This window comes from Podarcis tiliguerta (genome assembly GCF_965153285.1).
Source record: "Podarcis tiliguerta genome assembly, chromosome: 16".
In the NCBI taxonomy this organism is placed as follows: domain Eukaryota; kingdom Metazoa; phylum Chordata; class Lepidosauria; order Squamata; family Lacertidae; genus Podarcis; species Podarcis tiliguerta.
In genome coordinates, this window is record NC_139549.1 from 7,175,735 (window position 1) to 7,182,322 (window position 6,588).

Genomic DNA, 6,588 nt, shown 5'->3' on the forward strand with positions numbered 1-6,588 from the left:
TTTTCCTCCTCCTCTTCCACTTTCCCTCACAAATGTCCCCCTACTTATCTTTAAACCATCCTGGGTTTTTTGCCTGTATATCTTCACGATACACCAGTCCCCCCAGAAAGGTTCTTCTTGCCAGAATCCAGCCACAATGCTCTAAAATGCTGCCCTTACTTACAGAGGACAGTCTCAGCATCCTTATTTACCACACTTCTGGCTCCCTCTCCTCAGCTGTGTGTGGTGTCTCAGCTGCTGACAAAGCAGGGAGTGACAGCAAACGTCAGAACCTCTTCACAGTCATGTTGCAAATCTTTGAAATACATGTTTAAGGACCCTGTGATGTTCCAGTGTGAGGTCTGATGGCACTGAGAGAGGCTGGCCAAACATGAAAAGATGGTCACTCCTATGTGTCATGTACTTCACTAGGCACCCAGTTAAAAGTGCTCATCATAGAACAATGTCCCCAGGCAGAATGTGCAACTCTCTCTGGGTTTCTTCCAATCATTCCTGGCTGAATGAAGCACACTGTCAGGTTTGGAATGTACATCTGACACACGCATAGAGAACTGGCCTTTACCCCCTGTCTCTGGGGTGAATGGAATCTTTCCCTAGGGATGTTCTAGGTCTGCGGGAGAGGGAGAGAAACAGAGAGAGCACCCCTTCTTTCCCCTTGATACCCTTTACCCAAGAACAGTGCACTCCTATCTGGGATGGCCATCCTCTTTCACCTAGCATGCAGCTTCAGGTGTGTGTGTGTGTGGATATTTTAACCCCCTCCCATTGCGAGAATCTCCTGATATGATGTTTTCAGAAAGGAGGGGGAGGAAACTGCTCTCTGCTTCTTCCTCCCCTGCCTGACTCCATGTGGAGTCTGAGTGTTATCTATGTAGACATTAGATGGCTGAGTTAGAGCTGTAACACTCATTCAAGCCAGTAGCGCTTTAGTATTAGTTTGCAGTAGCTATTAGAAATAAAAGAAGTTAGGATTCATAGCTTTCTTCCGTGTTGTTTATACTCTTCTGAGTTTGGTGCTCACAACTCAGAGTTCAGGGTCCAGTTCACTTAGACCTGCTTTCCAGGAGTGGAAGGTCTCTAGAAGTGCTCCAGTCTCCTAGCCCAGTCGGGACAGGTCCAGTTGTACAGCCCAGTCATTGGCATCGGCTCAAAGGTGTACTGACAGGGGGTGCACATTGACCGATGAGGGAGGGAGGGGACACTTGCCTAGCAAGCCAGATCAGCCGAATCAACCCTGGCGATCAATGGGCAATGGATGTTGCAGCCAGATTGCCCTCACTTCCAAATATATAAAATCATAGCTACCTAATACTTATTGCAGTGGTGTTTGCTGCTGCTGAAATAACTAACTGTGACATTATGTTCCCTACATTTCTGATTTATATTATTACATGTGAGGACCCTTTTTATAATATATATGGGGGCTGTTATTTTTAGATGTAGGGCTGTAGCCAGCTAAGTTCTCCTCAGTGTAGACCTATTGAAAATAATGTATCTAAGATAGACATGCCCCCCCCCCATTCCTAGGAGTGAAAGCTAGGAATGAGTAAAAGAAATGAAAAATGAACAGAACCAAAAATATAATTATGATGCAGATAGATAGCGTTTATTGTTGTGGAAAGAGGAGATCATGAAAGCATTTCTTAGGTGAGCTGCTTCAAATAGGTCGACAATCCTTTCAGACACAAATGAGTTAAATGACAAAGGGACAGATGAATTTATAATTGATACAAGGCAAAGGTACACAGGGGAAGGAAGAGATTCTCAGGGAACTGGAAGCATCAGAACTCTTGCAGGCCTGAAGCATATTCAGAGTGCCATCAATGAGTGATAGAAAGGAAACAGAAAGGATGCGCTTAAGAGAGATAGAAGGAAAGCTCAAGGAAGCATTGATCAGGGATGTGTAGGCGAGAGTGTCAGAGATGCTGAGCAACCTTTTGATCCAATCCATTCTGGTTTGTCTGGATGGTGGAGGCTCAGCATTCCTGACACCATACAATGATAGAATTGTAGAGTTGGATGGGACCACAAGGGCCATCAAGTCCAACCCTCTGCAATTCAGGAGTCTCAACTACAGCATCCATGACAAATGGCCATTAGACATTGATCCATGGTGTGGATTTCAGGTACCATTCCCCACACCCCGTTCCTGTGGGGGATCACAATCCCATTCGAAAGAGAGACAAGCTCATCTTCGTCTCAGTATAGGAACGGGATGAGAAGGGAGATTGTAAGCAAAAGCATTTGGTTGCATCAGTGAAGGCAGCTGCATTGCTGATGAAGGAGCAAGCATGCTATCCTGACTTATCTGGGCAGGGCTGGGGCTGGGGAAAGTCGTGTTTCTTCCCTGTTTCATGACATCAATCTCCATCTCCACCCACATTGTCATCGGCCTAAGTGTTCCGTCGTCTTCCTGCACTGTTACTTCAATAGGCATGCTGCATTTCATAATGGGTGTCATTCCAGCTGTAGTCATCGTAGAACAACTGGTGTGAATCTGGAAAAAAATAACATGGAAGTGTTTAAGATGGTGTACACTAATGTCTACTTGGATTCTGTTTAATTACAAATTTTGCATCAATAAATACTATGAGCAATCTTTTCTGAAAGTGGTGTCCGGTTACATCACAGTAAATAGCAAAATATAGCAAGCAGATTTTTAGCAATGTGATACACAGAAACAACCCCCCCCCCAAAAAAACCCTCATACTCCCAAATATTCCCTCCCTTTTTGTGGGGAGAATGAGGTCTTCGTTCCTCACACACCTGCATGGCAACAGCATGAGGCGACTCAAAACTACAAATTTGAGGAGGGGGGTATACAAGTTCAAAGAGTGACCTTAGGTGGTCCTTGGTTACTTTGTTAAAGGCTTAGTCAGATAAAAAAAACCTCTCCTATACAGTCGTACCTCAGAAGTCGAACAGAATCCATTCCGGAAGTCCGTTCGCCTTCATAAACGTTCAGAAACCAAAGCGCGGCTTCTGATGGGATGCAGGAAGCTCCTGCAGCCGATCCGAAGCCACAGAAGGCCCATTAGATGTTCGGCTTCCAAATATAGTTGTCAAACTGGAACAGTATTTTCATATTTCCACTGCGATTCACACCAAATCTATGAGGCAAATGTGAAATCTTGCAACTTTCTAATTACCCTGTTCCTCAAAAATAAAATTAAAAAATGTCTAGTAGCACCTTAGAGACCAACTAAGTTTGTTTTGGGTATAAGCTTTTGTGTGCATACACACTTCTTCAGATACTCTGAAACAGAAGTCACAAGACCTTAACAGTGTCTTCAAAAATTTTACACATCACTTGGGAAGACAGGCGAACTAATGTCAGCGTACTGGAAGAAGCAAAGATCACCAGTGTTGAAACAATGATTCTTCAACATCAACTTCGTTGGACTGGTCATGTTATGTGGATGCCTGATGATCGTCTTCCAAAGCAACTACTCTATTCCAAACATAAAAATGGAAAGTGTAATGCTGGTGGTCAACAAAAGAGGTTTAACGACTGTCTCAAGGCAAATCTTTAAAAATGTAGTATAAACACTGACAACTGGCCTGCGAGCATTCCAGTTGAAGAACAGCCTTTGCCAAAGGTGTCATGGGCTCTGAAGACACTCGAACTCAGGATGCAAGGGAGAAAAGTGTTAAGAGGAAGGCCCCCTTGGCAAATCCACACCGTGATCAAATCCTGCCCAGAAACCAATGTCCCCACTGTGTAAGGACATGTGGATCCAGAACTGGCCTCCACAGTCACTTAGGGACTCATTATTAAAACCATGTTTATGGAAGAGAATCTTACTTGGCTATGAGTGATTACCAAGGAAGAAAGAAGATATATAGGGGAGACATTTCTCATGAAGTTAGTAGGAGATGGGTGATTGATTCAATGGGTATGGTAAACCTGTTGACGACTGTTAATGACTGAAATAAGTCCTACAGGAAAAAGCAAGGGATAGTATGCAGATGACCAAAGATAGCTCTAGCTGTTCCTTGAGTTTTCAAAACACAATCCCTAGCGAATCTCCTCCAGAGTCACCAAATGCCTCTGTGCCCTTTTCCTATTAAAGCTTTGGTTTAAAGACAACTTACCAAGATCAGGAAAGGCTGAGCAACCGAAGTCAAGGGAAGTTGGAAGACTCTGGTGAGGAAGACAGAAATGTCTGGAGCATTTATACCGTTTGCTTTTGGCTTCCACGCCTTGAGTCAGCCTTGCTCTTTCCTAATGGACACTTGGCACAAATGCCTAGAAAACTCACAAACATGTTTCTTTCAATGATTAACCCCGCAGGGGAAGAGTGTAATCTCATTCAAGAGTTTATATTTCATTATAGATTATTATAGTCCCAGGATGTATGCCTTTGTTGGAAGCACATATCCTTAATTACTAATGCCACCTTGTCTCAACCCTTATGTTATTTGATTACACAAAAGGACGCAAATATGGGTCACACCCAGTGCTTTTTTCTGGGGGCACACATACCCCTAAACAATTTGCGTTTAAGGTCTACGTTTGGCCTCTTTGAGGGGCAGTATTTCAATACGAGTAGGAATATCAGAGTAGCCCTTGACATTGTTTTAGGAAAAAAACCTCTGGTGACATCCATTGTTTTCAGATTTTAAAATGCCCAGTTTTTTAATCAAAATCTCAAAGATTTTGGGATTTCATTTCCAACAGCAATAAATATTTTCATCTGCAATGTTCCTTGTACTTTGCTTGATATATGCATCTCTTGATATCTGCTAATGTTTAGCCTGGTATATGTTTTCCATATATATTATTTCTAAGAGATCATAATTACACACACACAGTAACAGCTACAAAGAAGATGGTAGACTTGTCCCTTCCCCTATGTTTTCAATGTTTTTGTTAATATAGGCAGTTGGGGTTTTTTATCTTGAAAGTCTGAGAAAAAAGAAAATGAAGGAGGCTTCTCTGATCATCTCCTTTATCTTCCAGCTCCCATAAGAGCTAGTGTTAGTCCCCATCTCTCCCAACAACAACAAGAAGAGACACTGAATACATATGCACATTGCGCAGACATGGAATTGGATAGCACTGAGCTGGCAGATACCAGGCGTTCCTCTGCAATGTTTGCCATGATTCAGCAATTATTTTGGCTCTGAAACAGTCATGAGAAAACAATAATGCTACAAACTAATTAAAAATAACACGGAGCCTCCCACAATGAGGTGGAATGTAAAATGTACATGGAACTTGGTTCGGAATGCAAGGGAGCTTCTTGGAACAGATTCCATGGCAGTTCTGCAGGCTTCAGATTGCAGGCACGCTAATGAATGGATTACATTCAAAACAGGATGGATGCAATGCTCATATCCTTTTTGCACTGTGACCCAATATGCTGAATAAAGAGACACATTCAGAAAAGCAGTAATAAACTCAAATCCACCATATTCTCTAATCTTGGTAACTGTTAATATAAAGGCCTAGGACAGAATCCTTTAGTCTAGCTTCCCTAAATGGGGGTGGGGGTGTAGCGGTGACTCACGCCCCCCTTCTCTTTGCAGCGGTGATACCAGGGTTCCCTTTTAAAGGGGTTGTTTGAGGGGAGGCTTTGGCCGTACGCCGAGAGGTCGTCATTGCTCTCCCCTGCGACGGTAGCGTAACAGGGGCGGGCTCTCTCTGCTTGAACATATGTTCTCCAGAATCAGCCCATCTCCCCCACACACACTCTGGATAACCCTGATGTTCCCCAGATCCCTGGCGGGGGACTGGGAGGGATAAACACCCAATGCCTGAGCCAAGGTCTACCCACATCTGAAACATAATAAAGTTGTGGCCAATTTTAATCCCATAGCACATTGTCTTGAGTCATTATTCGACACGGGGGCCGCCTAGGGTTTTGGGGGACTCCGCCTGTCCACACAATGGCAATCCTCAACCTGTCTAACAACTCTTCTTCTTTCCCTTCCAAATTTTCATTGCTGACACAACTCAGACTCCTTTTGTGGGTTGACTCTTTTTCCTCCTCGTCTTCCAGTTTCCCTCACAAATGTCCCCCTACTTATCTCTAAACCATCCTGGGTTCTTTGCCTGTATACCTTCGCGATGCCCCAGTCCCCCCAGAAAAGTTCTTCCTGCCAGGATCAAGCCAGAATGCTCTATAATGCTGCCCTTACTTACAGAGGACAGTCTCAGCATCCTTATTTACCACACTTAGGCTCCCTCTCCTCAGCTGTGTGTGTTGTCTCAGCTGCTGAGCAAAGCAGGGAGTGACAGCAAACGTCAGAACCTCTTCACAGTCATGTTGCAAATCTTTGAAATATGTGTTTAAGGACCCTCTGATGTTCCACTGTAAGGTCTTGAATGCGCTGAGAGAGGCTGGCTAAACGTGGAATGATCACTCCTCTGTGTCATGTACTTCACTAGGCACCCAGTTAAAAGCGCTCACCATAGAACAATGTCCCCAGGCAGAATGTGCAATACTCCCTGGGCTTCTTCCAATCATTCCTGGAAGAATTAAGTGCACTTTCAGGTTTGGAATGTACATCTGACACACGCATAGAGAACTGGCATTTTCCCCTTTCTCTGGGTGCATTGAATCTTTCCCTAGCCATGTTCTA

General features: G+C 43.9%; 1 long non-coding RNA gene across 1 annotated transcript; it reads right to left on the reverse strand.

Moving 5' to 3' along the window:
- Positions 1-1,584: 1,584 nt before the first annotated feature.
- On the reverse strand, positions 1,585-4,202 carry LOC310666308. The gene is made up of 2 exons (XR_014505875.1): positions 4,096-4,202; positions 1,585-2,497 (listed from the first exon to the last, which is right to left on the reverse strand). It is a non-coding gene; the product is annotated as an uncharacterized lncRNA (long non-coding RNA).
- Between the last annotated feature and the right edge of the window lie 2,386 nt (positions 4,203-6,588).